Here is a 15,000-nt window from a genome sequence, read left to right on the forward strand (position 1 = left end):
GGAAGGAAGGAAGGAAGGAAGGAAGGAAGGAAGGAAAGTAGGGAAGGAAGGAAGAAGAGAAAGGAATAAATGAAGAAAGGAAGAAAGATAGAGAAAGAAGGGGAAGAAAATAGGATAGTAAAGGCTTATTCTCTCTCTCTCTCTCTCTCTCTCGTGGTAACATCAATATTCAGGGTGAAGTGTGAGAATAATACAATAATAAGAGCAAAGGAGGACGAAGAGAAGAAAGAAGAGAAGGAAGAGGAGGAGGAGGAGGAGGAGGTGAAAGTAGTGGTGAAGGAAGAGGAAGAAGAATAGGAAGAAAAGAATAGGAGGAAGAAGAAGATAATATTGTTAAATGAGAGAGAGAGAGAGAGAGAGAGAGAGAGAGAGAGAGAGAGAGAGAGAGAGAGAGAGAGAGAGAGAGAGAGAGAATCGAAAAATAAGGTTTAGAGAATTTTAGAACTTTAAAGTTTTTAGTCTTGGCAGTTTGAAAAAAAAATATGTAAAAGAAATGTTATCCCAAATATCAGCCTTGATAGAGAGAGAGAGAGAGAGAGAGAGAGAGAGAGAGAGAGAGAGAGAGAGAGAGAGAGAGAGAGAGAGAGAATATCAACAATTCAGAGGATAGCCACCAATTTCTCCTCGCTTCCTCCCACTTAAGACAGTTTAAAGAGAGATGGAAAGAGGAAGTTAAAGAGAGATAGAGACACTTTTCAGAAGCCAAATTGGACCTTCCCTATAACTTCCCTTTCTTTATGGTGTGCTGCTCCCAACCCATCTGGTTGTATCTCTTCCCATGGTTTCGTCGGCTTATCTGTGCTTCTTTTAACGAGGTGTAGTGGAAGTTACTGGGATTTCTTCAAGGTTGTTTTCCTGATTTCAGCGACGGCTTAATAGAAATTCTAGGCAGTCAACGGGAAAGGTATGCATGAGATCATAGCTTATTGTGCTTTTAATCTTGAAAAATAGTCATTATTAGATTGTTGAATGAATGAAAATAGGGAAATCAGCTATAAAGGCAAAAATTAGGTAATAGTTGTAGTGTAAGGAAAGATTAGAGTTGGTGTTGCTTAATAAATGTGACTACGTTAGAAAAATATGTCTGTCTTTTATACACGATGATGTTGTTAAAAAAAAAAGTGCCTTGATTATAATATTTACTCACTGCGATTTTGATTTTTTTTTTTGTATTTTTAAACTTAATTATGTTTTCTTGTGTGTCCATTCAGTTTTATGTACAATTATGCCATCAGCTTGAAGGGGTAGATCGAAACAGGTACTTTCATAAATACTGCAGGAAACACATGTGCACATAGGGTATACATATATACGACACACACACACACACACACACACACACACACACACACACACACACACACACACACACACACACACACACACACACACACACACACACACACACACACACACAGACAAGAAGAAAAAATGAATAAAAAAAATAGAACGAATGAAAAAAATAAAAATAAAAAGATGGTAACTCTTTCATAGTCGTTCCTTGAAATTCACACATAAATTACACGTACAGTATTTCACCAAGATCTATAACACGTTACATATGAACCACGAAAAAAAATAAAAATGAAAAAAAGGTAACAAAACACACACACACACACACACACACATAACAAACTCACGATGGACGAAATATATATCGAAGGCACACGAGAACCAACACTATAACACACGGAGTAAAGTTAGCGTTGTTTGCACTGTACAGCTAGCAAAGGGAGAGAGAGAGAGAGAGAGAGAGAGAGAGAGAGAGAGAGAGAGAGAGAGAGAGAGAGAGAGACGGGCTGTAATGGTGGTTGGGAAATGAAATTAGAAATATCGCTATAAGGGGTAATTGGCGTGAGAACATTTTTACTGATGTGTGTGTGTGTGTGTTTCACTGTTTGATCTGCTGCAGTCTCCGACGAGACAGCCAGACGTTACCCTACGGAACGAGCTCAGAGCTCATTATTTCCGATCTTCGGATAGGCCTGAGACCAGGCACACACCACACACCGGGACAACAAGGTCACAACTCCTCGATTTACATCCCGTACCTACTCACTGCTAGGTGAACAGGGGCTACACGTGAAAGGAGACCCAAATATCTCCACCCGGCGGGGGAATCGAACTCCGGTCCTCTGGCTTGTGAAGCCAGCGCTCTAACCACTGAGCTACCGGGTGTGTGTGTGTGTGTGTGTGTGTGTGTGTGTGTGTGTGTGTGTGCGTGTGCGCGTGTACTGTTTACCTTCGAGCGTCAGACCCCTCCAAATGCTGTTATTTCCTCCAACTCACCTATTCCCTCTCCATTTCCCCCTCCCTTTTGCCTATTTCTTATTTCCTTTTCCTTTCCTCTCTATTCTTCCTCCATCATTCATATCTCTCCCTTCCTCCTCTACTTTCTTCCTTCCTCTTGCTACTTTCACTCATAGACTCCTCCTCCTCCTCCTTCTCCTCCTCCTCCTCCTCCTCCTCCTCCTCCTCCTCCTCCTCCTCCTCCTCCTCCTCCTCCTCCTCCTCCTCCTCCTCCTCCTCCTCTTGACAAAATATTGACACTCTCAGGCCTAGGGCACTCTTCTCAGTACACACACACACACACACACACACACACACACACACACACACACACACACACACACACACACACACACACACACACACACACACACACAGAGGTACTCGTCAGAAAAAAATTCTTGACGTCAGATTTTTTTATCCATTTTAATTTTCTTTGGAAAATCATAACCTGAAGATGTGTTTACGTATGTGTGTCTGTGTTCGTGTGTTTAGAAGCAGCAGCAGTAGTAGTAATAGTAGTAATAGTACGTAATAGTAGTAGTAGCAGTAGTAGTAGTAGTAGTAGTAGTAGTAGTAGTAGTAGTAGTAGTAGTAGTAGAGTAGTAACAGTAGTAGTAGTAGTAGTAACAGTAGTAGCAGTAGTAGTAGCAGCAGTAGTAGTAGTAGTAGTAGTAGTAGTAGTAGTAGTAGTAGTAGTAGTAGTAGTAGTAGTAGTAGTAGTAGTAGTAGTGGTAGTAGTAGTAGTAGCAGTAGCAGGAGCAGCAGAGGTAAGCTCCACTCACCACATCTCCCACTCTTGCGTTGTTCTGAACACAACTCTGATCCCATTTGTTTGTTTGGACGTGTGAGTGAGTTCGCGCGTACGTACTGTCGTGGTCATATTTATGGGTACATGCGCGAGCTTGAATGAGTGAGTGCGTGTGTACATGCGTGTGTTCGTGGCGGTGGTGGCGTTGGTGGTGGAGGCATGTGCGTGTAGGTGTTGCTTTGGGGTCCGCGGGTCGCACATGGTGGCTGGCGAGGAGCTCAGTGGCCGCTCAGCCCTTCCCTTGCTAGGCTGTCCTGCCCGGCGCTCGCTGCCTCCCACACTCACACACGGACACTCCCAGCCTCCCTCGACCTGACACTCCCTCCCTCACTCCGTCCGTGGCGCCCCTTCCTCCCACACCCTTCGTGCTCTCCGTGGCCGCTGCAGGAGTTAGAAGTTGCCGATCAGTGCTAATTGTCATCGTGGACTTGTGTTGCTTCTGTAGTGGTAGTAATCCAGGAGGAGCAAGAAGGCCACTAGCAGCAGCAGCAGCAGCAGCAGCAGCAGCCTGTTGCTTACCTGAGACCTCTAGGAAGTTTCTCTTTAGCCTCGCCAAGCTCAAGAGTTCCTGCCTTGTCTGTCTGTCTCCTGTGAGTGATCCTGATGTTATGTTGGTGTTTTTATTATTGTTGTTATTGATGGCATTGTTTTTTATATCATTTTTTTTTATATTATTGCTGTTTTTTTCTACATTGTTATTGGTATTTTTACCTGAAGAGACGCAGAAAGTACATGGCAGAGAGAGGGCAAAAAAACTAAATAAAAGATGTACGTGTGACAGTGTGTGTGTGTGCGTGCGTGCGTGTGTGTGTGTGTGTGTGTGTGTGTGTGTGTGTGTGTGTGTGTGTGTTGGTGAAAAAAACCCCGTTCCAATGAATAATGGATTGCGACTACACGTATTTCATCTTTTTGTTTCTTTTCTTGTTTTTCCGTCGCTAGAGCCAAGACACGCGACTCAACTTCAACCCACGGCCAGTACTGTGTTGTGCCTTGCTGCGTTAACGTGCCTCCCGTCACTTCTTTAAGGATATCAGTCATGTCACGCTGATGCCTCCCATACACCGCGAAAATCCACTTTCATAGCACTTTGTCTGTTTATATATTTAGTTTTTCTTTTTTTTTTGTTTGATTTCTACGTTCACACAAGCAACGGAGTTAAAACTAAACATGACATCAGAAAAAATAAAGAAAAGAAAATGGAAAAGAAAATGGAAAAGAGGAAAATCAGCAGTGTCTTAATATTCCATGAGAGAGAGAGAGAGAGAGAGAGAGAGAGAGAGAGAGAGAGAGAGAGAGAGAGAGAGAGAGAGAGAGAGAGAGAGAGAATCTTTAATTAAATTCGCTTCGTCTGACGCCTTATTTCAGATGTGTGTGTGTGTGTGTGTGTGTGTGTGTGTGTGTGTGTGTGTGTGTGTGTGTGTGTGTGTGTGTGCGCCACGTGTCCTTGTCCCAAGGTGTCAGTGAGTGTGGGAGTGTGAGCGGGATAAGGTTCACCGGGATACTCTTTCAGTTATTGGATTTGGTGGGATTTGCTTTCAGGGTGTCCTCTCTTGTGACTGGCACCTTGAATGGACCTATTTTCTCATTTTTTGGTATCATTGGCCCGTGAATCTCTTATGGTATAGGCCGTAATACATATTTTCCACCTATCACTACCGTAACCTTCATAACAACCCCTTATAAGTTAATGCTTCATGTTGATACTTTGATATGTATAAAAAAGTAAAGGCATTTTCTTAACACCCATAAGTTTTCTATGTATCAAATCCATAAGACTTCTCGAGTTAGTATTGCTACATATATATATATATATATATATATATATATATATATATATATATATATATATATATATATATATATATATATAAAGGTAGGGATATACTCTTAACTCATCTCTATGTTTCATCTATCATTATCCTACCAATCATAATACATTTGGCTCTTTGTGGTTGATTTGTTCGTGTTGCTGCTTTGATATATAGAAAAGAAGTCAAGAAATACTCGTAAGACATCATTTCCCCGTCCATTATTACCTCATCTTTTATATTAATGTACTTAGCTATTTATGAAGGTCTCCTGTTTGTGTTGACTCTTTTGATGTATGGCTTCCAAGTGCTAGCAAAGTTAATGGTGTAATATATGACCCGTGAGTGTTGTATGCTTGTAATATTGTGTAGGTTTGTAGGTTGGCAATTTATTCACCAGATAGAGAGAGGGATGTGTTTTTATCTCTGACTTATGGTGTGTTAGTACAGCTGCGTGTATTTTCTTTATTTTCTTTAAGACGTAAGATATATTTCAAAGCATTTCGAAATAAACTCAAACACCAGAAAAAAAAAAAAAAAAACCTTAAACTGAACATCAGAGACTAAAGAACGCATAATGTCTTAACGCCTCAAAGTTTCCTTACTATGATAATCACCCTTTGTTGATTTTAATTGAAATTCAGACCACTTAAAGAAATATCTGCAGTGACGCACAAGAGAGAGAGAGAGAGAGAGAGAGAGAGAGAGAGAGAGAGAGAGAGAGAGAGAGAGAGAGAGAGAATAGAAGTTTAATATCTGTCTTTTCTAAGGTACAAAACTAAAAGACATTGATGCAAAAAATACAGCGTTTTTACGTGTTTTGTGACATTTCATGAGTGTATTTAATAAGTTGCAATTATGGGAGATGTGTCCAGCAATGAAAGAGTTAATTAGTTTTGTATGTGCTGTATGTATGTGTCAGCTGTGTATTTGCTCAAGTTTAGGGTGTATTTGACAGGTGTGAAAATGGGTAATAACTTTGTGTGTGTGTGTGTGTGTCGTGTGAAAGTGTGGCGGTGTTTTTCATACCTTCCACCTTTCCATACTTAATTGACACACTTTTTACTGCAAACTCATACGATGAAATGAACACGTTTCTTTGTGATATACTCGTATTCACAAGTACTTTTCACTCCTGTAGCCTCGCTTATTACACTTAATGCACTGTGTTTATACGTACATGTTTTATATGTCGACCTTGGCCCGTCTCATTAGTCGCTGTGAGTGTGTGCGTGAATGTGTGTGTGAGAGAGAGAGAGAGAGAGAGAGAGAGAGAGAGAGAGAGAGAGAGAGAGAGAGAGAGAGAGAGAGAGAGAGAGAGAGAGAGAGAGAGAGAGAGAGAGAGAGAGAGAGAGAGAGAGAGAGAGAGAGATTCCACTTTTCATACACTTTTCATACTTTAGCCGTGAACTTTGATTGTTTACACCGTTTTTTTTACGTTTTACATTCATATTTTACACTTTACATTTGTGTTGTCTTTCGAATCACACTTTTACAGTATGCACCTGCTGCACTCTATACAAAGAAAATGATACTTTATAACTTGACACTTTTAATCTACACTAAAATCTTCTTTATTTTTTTCTTTCTACTCATATTTATTCACGTTAATACTTCTAATGTTACTTTCTACATTCGTTTTGCGCATTTTTACCCTATTTTAGTTATCATTCATACTTCACACACATACACACACACACACACACACACACACACACACACACACACACACACACACACACTTTCCGTATTTCCACAACTTAACACTTCAAAATCATGCGTTACTCTTTACGTACCCTCAATACTTCACTCTTTACTCACAAACTTGTATACATTATTTTCTTTACACATTCCATCCGTGTCCTGCTTAACACAAGTCATCCCTCTCGGTATGTTTTGGTCCGTTTTCTTTGTTCATGTATTGGGATGTTGTATTTCCTGTCTTTCGGTATGTGATGTTTTCGTGATGGTTGAATTTTTTTTTCTTTTCATGATTTTCTTTTTTATTTTTTTTTTTCTATGTTGGGTCTGATATTGTAGATGTTGTTGTTGTTATTGGTGGTGGTGGTGGTGGTGGGTTTTTGTTTGTTGGTGTTTGTATTGTTGTTTTTTTCTTTCTTTATTTTTTATTTCTGTTCTTGTTCTTGTTCTTGTTCTTCATCTTCATCATCATCATCATCATCATCATCATCATCACCACCACTACTACTACTACTACTACTACTACTACTACTACTATCACAACAACAACTACTATTTCTACTACTACTACTATTGCTGCTACTACTGTTACCACTACTACTACTACTACTACTACTACTACTACTACTACTACTACTACTACTACTACCATGTTATTATCATTACTCTCATCATTAGCATTACCGTTCCCGTGACTACGACTGGCACTACCACTACTATTGGTGCTAATGGCGGTGTTAATTGTGCCACTCACCGGTAAATCCTCGCTTCTACAATGTTGCTAATAACAATTTTTGTATAAATTCGCTGAGTGATTTTGGAATCCTTCAACTCTATATCATAAGTCAATTACGAGAGAAGCGGATTCAATATTAGTAGTAGTATTAGCATTAGTACCATAGCAGTAGTAATATTAGAGGTAGTACTAGTAGTAGTAGTAGTAGTAGTAGTAGTAGTAGTAGTAGTAGTAGTAGTAGTAGTAGTAGTAGTAGTAGTAGTAGTAGTAGTAGTAGTAGTAGTAGTAGTAGTAGTAGTAGTAGTAGTAGTAGTGTAGTAATAATGACAATAATAGTAATAACAATAATAATAATAATAATAATAATAATAATAATAATAATAATAATTATAATAATGGTAATAATAATAATGGTAATAATAATAATAATAATAATAATAATAATGATAAGGGTAAGGAATCTCTCTCTCTCTCTCTCTCTCTCTCTCTCTCTCTCTCTCTCTCTCTCTCTCTCTCTCTCTCTCTCTCTCTCTCTCCACCAATACAAAATTAACACTTAAGAGAAAAATAGAAATAGATAAAGACTGATTGCTAGTTAGATAGATAAAAAAGAATGAGAGAGAGAGAGAGAGAGAGAGAGAGAGAGAGAGAGAGAGAGAGAGAGAGAGAGAGAGAGAGAGAGATGAGAAACTGAGATATGTGCTGGAAATTAAAAAAAACAGGGATAAACAGAAAAATCAAATCGAAATGGAAAGATGAAAAGAAAATGTATATATATATAAAAAGAGGGAATGAAATGCTAGTAAACCGTGAAAGAAGGGGAATGTATATATCTGTTCGTCCGTCATACAAATTGGTATAACTGCTCAATAAATCTGGCAGCGCATATGAAAGGTGAGAAGCATATTGAAGGGCAGTGAATATACGTAAATTATATGCTCTGTTTTTATCTATTCTATTTTATTATTTCTAGATCCAATGTTGAAGTGTGAATATTGACAGGACGGCGAGAATTAGATGATTAATACACCAGAAAAAAAAATTAGAAAAAGAGAATAATAATGATAATAATGACTAAAGATTATTATAAAACAGCTTAGGTTGGGTTAGGTTAGATTATTGTTATTTTTTTATTACTGTAGCCAATGTTGAAGTTTGATTACTGACAGCACGGCGGTTAGATACACGAGATAAAGTAGAAAAAGAGAATAATAATGATAATAAGGACTAAAAATTATAAAAGAGGTTAGGTTAGGTTAGGTTAAGTTTGGTTACGTTAGGTTTAGATTTATTACTGTTATTGATTTTTGAAGTTTGAATATTAAGAGCAACACATGAATTAAAAGAAGATTAAATACATGAAAAAAAACTAGAAGAAAAGGGAAGAAAAATGATGATAATTATAGCTGTAAAATAATGAGAGAAAAAAAGGTGAAGCACGGAAGGAATAATAAATTGAAAAAGAAAAAAGAAACAAGAGAAAGAATTACTAACGGGAAAAATAGAAAAAGAGGGATAAATAAGATAAAAGAGATGCATAGAAAAATACGCACACAAAAAAAAAAAAAAAAAAACGAATTGTAAGGCAGAGAAAGAAAACACGTTAACTAAACTAGAAAAAAAAAAAAAATAAATAAAACATGAAAACAGGAAAAGTTAAAAAGGGTAATTGTAATGAAGGAATTAAAAGCAGATAAGAGGAAGACGAAAAGATGAAGATAAAATGAGAAGATAATATTGATAAGCCACAAATTAGGAAATATAGATATAGATAAAATAAGAATGAACAAAAAAAAAAGCGTATAATAATAGAAGAGAAAGGAGAAACAAAGGAGTAAAGGAAAAGAAAGGAAAGAAAATGTAAAACAGGGAAAGAACTAATAAATAAAAAGAAAAGGAAAAGAAATAAATAAACACAAATAAGCTGCAAAACTAAGAAAAGCTAATATGACAAGATGAAAAGAATTTAGTTTGTAATAAAAAGTAGAGAAGAAAATAAAAGAAAATGTGTTTGACTAAGACATCATGGTACCAGAGAGAGAGAGAGAGAGAGAGAGAGAGAGAGAGAGAGAGAGAGAGAGAGAGAGAGAGAGAGAGAGAGAGAATGGGTTATAAAAATCAAGACTTCCAATCACACAATTCCTATCTTAAGAGGCGCCCAGGGTTCTGTCTCTCTCTCTCTCTCTCTCTGTCACCCAGACAGTTGAATTTTACTCATTTCTCTTAAAGCTGTGGGATTTTGATGTGTGTGTGTGTGTGTGTGTGTGTGTGTGTGTGTGTGTGTGTGTGTGTGTGTGTGTGTGTGTGTGTGTGTGTGTATGTGTGTGTGTGTGTGTAACAATGAATAGATAAATGAACGAAAAACAGTTTGCTAATGAAGAGAGAGAGAGAGAGAGAGAGAGAGAGAGAGAGAGAGAGAGAGTTGAGGAAATGGAAGAAGGAAAGATAGAAGGAAAGGAGGACGGCGGAAGCAAGGAAAGAAAAAGGAAGGAGAGAGAGAGAGAGAGAGAGAGAGAGAGAGAGAGAGAGAGAGAGAGAGAGAGAGAGAGAGAGAGAGAGAGAGAGAGAGAGAAACATAAGATTAAATGAAAAGATCCAAAATGAAAGATCAACGAAAGACGAGGAGGAGGAGGAGGAGGAAGAGGAAGAGGAAGAGGAGACGTGTAGGAAGAAGATATGGGAACGGGAACAGATGAAAATAAATATTAAGGACAGAGAGAGAGAGAGAGAGAGAGAGAGAGAGAGAGAGAGAGAGAGAGAGAGAGAGAGAGAGAGAGAGAGAATTGCACCTTTCCTCTGCCACTCTATAGGGAACCATTTTAAATTGAAGCATACAGGCTGAGAAAAAGAAATATTTCTGGTGACAAGGGCTCGTGATGACAGAGGAAGGAGGCGAGTGAGGTGCATCAGCTTTCATGGAAGGAAGGGAAGCGAAAAGACTGTTAAGTTTCCGATCCGATTTGCTGATTCACTTATTCTTTTGTCTCGTAAAATCACTCGTGCGTAAATATTGTGTTTCTGTATATTGTATTTTGTGTGTGTGTGATTCAGTGCATTAATTGGTTGATTGTTTGGTTTTTCTAATAGGTAGTAATGTAAGTGTTTATAATTTCGCTGTTTTTTTTTTTTTTTTTACTGGTTTCAGGTTTTGTTTTATTTTTCACCGGCTGGTGTGGAAACCTTCTTGTGTAACTGGGGAGGAGAGAGAGAGAGAGAGAGAGAGAGAGAGAGAGAGAGAGAGAAGATAAGACGGGAAAGAGTGGAAAAATAGAAAATAGAAAGAATAGATAGATGGTTTAATACGTAGAAAGAAATAGAGATAGATAGATTAAGAAATTGGTAGATAAATAGAGAGAGATAGATAGATAGATAGATAGATAGAGAGAGAGAGAGAGAGAGAGAGAGAGAGAGAGAGAGAGAGAGAGAGAGAGAGAGAGAGAGAGAGAGAGAGAGAGAGAGAGAGAGAGAGAGAGAGAGAGAGAGAGAGAGAGAGAGAGAGAGAGAATATAAAAAAAAAAATATGAGACAATAATATAAATGAACAAAAGCAAAAACATATATATAAAAATGTCATATTATAAGTAGGTTACGTAGACTAAATAATTAGTTTAAATAGCAATGACATTAATTCTTACAACATCAGTAAGCTCTCATTTTTATGCAGTGAATTTATATTTTCTGTCGCTTTAATAATTAATCCATCTACTCTTGCCAAGCGTCTCTTTATGTGTGCACTGTAATCATCTTCATTTTCAATTTTCTCCTTTTACTTTTCTCCTTTTTGCTTTGGCTTCTCTTCTTTCGTCATTTCATTCTCCTTCCTTTCTTTTTTATTCCCTTGTGTTCTCTTGCTTCCCTTCTCTCGTGTCTCTATCACAAAAAAAAAAAAAAAAAGAATGAGTACGTTTTCTACTTACTCTTCACTTAGATATCCATGTTATGACTCTATAATCGTATATCATTCAAATTATTACTATGAACGTGTAAACTGTGCAAGAAGAACCGACGTATTAATATAACACGATAATCAATTCAGTTCAATTCCTCCATCTTCTCTTCATTTTACCCTTTTTCTTTTCTCCTTTTTCTGTTCCTTATCCTATCGTCTGCTCTTGCTTTTACTTCTCTTTGTTTCTTTTCCTCCCCTTCCTACTCACATTCCTTTTTTTTCTCCTTAATCATCCTTTGTCTCGTTTACTTCCTCCTCCATACCTCCTTAACATGCTCTTTCCCTTCCTCTTTCCTTCCCTTCTTCGCTAATCTCCTCTTTTCATCTTCGTCATCCTCCTTTACTGCTTCTTCTTCTTCCTCCTCTTCCACTCTGCCCTCGTCTGAAAATACCCCATCTCAGGAGGCAGTGGAGTGGTGGAGTGGAGTGGATGATGAGCGTTGAGTGAGCAGTGGTGTAGAGGAGGCTGTGGAGTGGCAGGTAACATCCGTAGATTAATGAGCTTTCAGCCGCGAGGGAGTGAATGGTCAGCCTCTGTCTAGACCAGCGTTAGTCTTCTCCTGTGTGTCATGGTACAGTATGTATTCCTCTGCTTCTGTAGGCTGGGGTCCATTGTGTTGCCCTGCCTTGTCTCTGGTGCTCATGTTGTGTTACGTTGTGTTGTGTGGGAATGGTGTGTTTGTATAGGTATTAAGAGTGTATGTAAGGGAAGGTGCAAGTCATTTATAAGTGGCGGTTCTCGAATGAAATGTCTTGCTTCCTTGTTTTTCTTAGTCTCCCTCATTGAAATGTAAGAGAGTAAGGAAAGATATAAGAAGTCACTATCTTTGTACTGAATAGAGTAGTTTTCGTCTACCATACCCGTCTAATCTTTCTTTTAAAGTTCTCTAATGACTTCGCACTAATAACCTGATTTTTCTCTAGTTTATTTTGTTCATTTATGAAGTCAAATTTGTTTCATTCATTCATTCATTCCATCTGTGTGACAAGCCTTTTTTTTTTTTCTTTGTTCCATTGATCCACCCTTCAATTCCTGATGTCAGTTTAAGTTTTTTGTTACTTTGTTTTACTCTTTATCTCTATTTTCTCGTATGTATTATTTTCATTCTTTCACTCTCCTGTATCTGTCAGACTTATAGAATATTTCCTTAACTTTATTCTTTATTTTCATGTTATCGTAAAGAAACGACTCAATATGCACCTTTTCTTCCCTTTCTTCACGTGTCTGTTGCAGTTTTACATTTTCTGGCTAATTTTACACTATTTACATGTTATAATCAAATATTCGCGCAGCTTGTATGAATTGTGGAAAATTACACGCATTGTTTTGACTGATGAGTAATACAAAAATGTTGCATATGAATGTGCTCACGATTGATAATATTAGTGAAGACTGACACTTCAATTCCATTCGCTCTCTCCTCTCTTCCCTCTTCCCTCTCCTCTTTCATTCCTCCTCATCCTTCTTTCGTTTTATTCTCTCCCATCTTTCCATCCCCATTCTTTCCTGTTTCCTTTTTCCTCTTTCCTCTTCCTCTCCTCTCCCTCTTCCTTTCCTCACTTCCCATCCTTTTCTCTTATTCTTCTTTTCCTTTCCTTTCTCTCTCCTTTACTCCATTTTTTTTTCATTAGTAGTCATCCTTCATCCCTATCCTATTTTTTCCCCTTTTTCCCGTCTCTCATTCCTGGACTTCCTTCACTCCGATATCTCCCGTCTGTCCCTTTGCTCTCCGTCCAGTCGTGTTTACCGTTACCTCTCCATTGCCCTATTTCCATATCCGTCCATCTCTAGCTTCCTCTCTCTCTCTCTCTCTACCGTCGCCTCTCTCTCTACTCTCCCTCCTCGTCTCTGGCTCCCCCTCCCCGCCTCCGTCACCCCAGCAGCTCGAGGCCAATGATGCGAGCCAGAGCATAGCATCAAAGGGGTGGGTGGATGGGTGTCTGGTAAACGCCAGTACACTTTAAACTCTGACCTAGTGGTGTTGTGGCTTTTTATGCGTGTTTGAGTGTGTCTGTGGCTGTGTCTCGGTGGTTAGGGGTTGGTAGGGGTGTGTGTGTGTGTGTGTGTGTGTGTGTAAAGTAAGGTAAATTTTATTGCGATTTAAGTACACATAACATAACATACATATATAGTACCCATGTGAATAATGGGATAGCCTGCCAAACCGAAGTTCCTAGGCAGACGGATTTATCTAAGACTGTATTGGTTGCGTTCAGGTGGATAGTAATGCACATGAAAAACTGTTTTATTCTTCATTGGAAAAAAAAAATAGTTTGATTAATGAGCTAAAGGTTGAATTGAGAAAAACACATGTGGCAAATTAAAAGAAAAAAAAAATAAAGGTAATCAGGTGAAAAAAATATTATGAAATCTGAAGAGCTGATAAATAATCCTTTAAGTTACGTGTGTGTGTGTGTGTGTGTGTGTGTGTGTGTGTGTGTGTGTGTGTGTGTGTGTGTGTGTGTGTGTCAGTCTATTTTGTCTCTTTATTTGTCTGTCTGTTTGTTTGAACGTGTATTTTGTTATCTATCTATTTCTTTTTCAATTTTGAGGGTTTCAGTCGATCTTTCTTCTTTCTTTTTGTTTTGATTCTTTTTCCAATATAATTTCTTAATATTTATCTGTAGTCCTTTTTTGTCGTTATCTTTTTATCTCCTGTTTTTCTGTTTGTCACTCGTTATCTTTACTTTCGCGTCCGGTGTGTGAATAAATAAGCACATGCATGTATATATGTATATGTAATTTACGTATGTCTGCATGTATGAACGTGTTAACTGACTGCTGCACCATGAAAACAAACACGCCCAACTGTATGAAGCTTAAAATTACCATGGTTCCCGCAACTCACTCACTCGTTCCCAGAAATATAGAGTGTTTCCTGGTTTTAGAATATTCAGGTACAGCATTAGTTGTCATGAAAAAGAAAGAAAGAAAAAACATACAAATATAGAGTGTTTTCTGGTTTTAGCATATTCAGGTACAGCATTAGTTGTCATGAAAAAGAAAGAAAAAAACATACAAGGTTAATAGAATAATATAAAGAGAAAAATAACGTAAATTTTCATGCAGGAGTTTAATGCACTGAACGTATAAATTATTTTCATTCATCGCAGTTTCAGCACTTTTGTTTATATTATTAATTTATATTATGTCCCCTGTTTTTTTCGTAAACCAGAAAATGCAAAAAAAGAAAGAGAGAAAAAAACAGTAATTAACAATGAAAATAACGTGATAACGAATATAGTATAACAGTCCAGTACCTTCGAAAACATCCTGGTCATATTAGGAAGAGAAATACGTAGATATCTTACCTCAAATTCCACCTCGAATATGCTGCGTCAGGGGATAAGATATATGTTCCTCTATATACCTCCACGTCCACTTACCTGAATGTTCCCAGATTTATTGAAAAACTGAGTATCCTCGTGAGAATATGTACAGTTCTCTTCTCCTTCTCTCTTTCCCAAATGTCTTCATGTATTTTTGGAGATAAAGTGGGAAAGATGTATTATTGTATTGATGCACAGTGGGAGGCAGACAGACGTTATGTATTGTCCTATTCTTCGTGTCGCGTGTGTATGGATGTGTGTGACCTATGCTGCTTGTATGGCTTAGTGCTAGTAAGCGTGTTTCATATTTCATTCATCTTGTACAGGTAATAGTGTCCCTTGTTCAGTCTATTGCCAGTTGTATGTACATGTTTGG

The 15,000-nt window shown here is 37.9% G+C and overlaps 1 long non-coding RNA gene across 1 annotated transcript in view; it reads left to right on the forward strand.

Moving 5' to 3' along the window:
• Nucleotides 1-3,059: 3,059 nt before the first annotated feature.
• The window catches only part of LOC123516882, a 94,732-nt gene continuing 82,791 nt past the window's right edge, over nt 3,060-15,000 (forward strand). Inside the window, exon 1 of the long non-coding RNA XR_006678312.1 lies at nt 3,060-3,690. This is a non-coding gene — a long non-coding RNA (uncharacterized LOC123516882). The remainder of the gene's footprint in view (nt 3,691-15,000) is intronic.

This window comes from Portunus trituberculatus, chromosome 41 (assembly GCF_017591435.1).
Source record: "Portunus trituberculatus isolate SZX2019 chromosome 41, ASM1759143v1, whole genome shotgun sequence".
NCBI lineage: Eukaryota > Metazoa > Arthropoda > Malacostraca > Decapoda > Portunidae > Portunus > Portunus trituberculatus.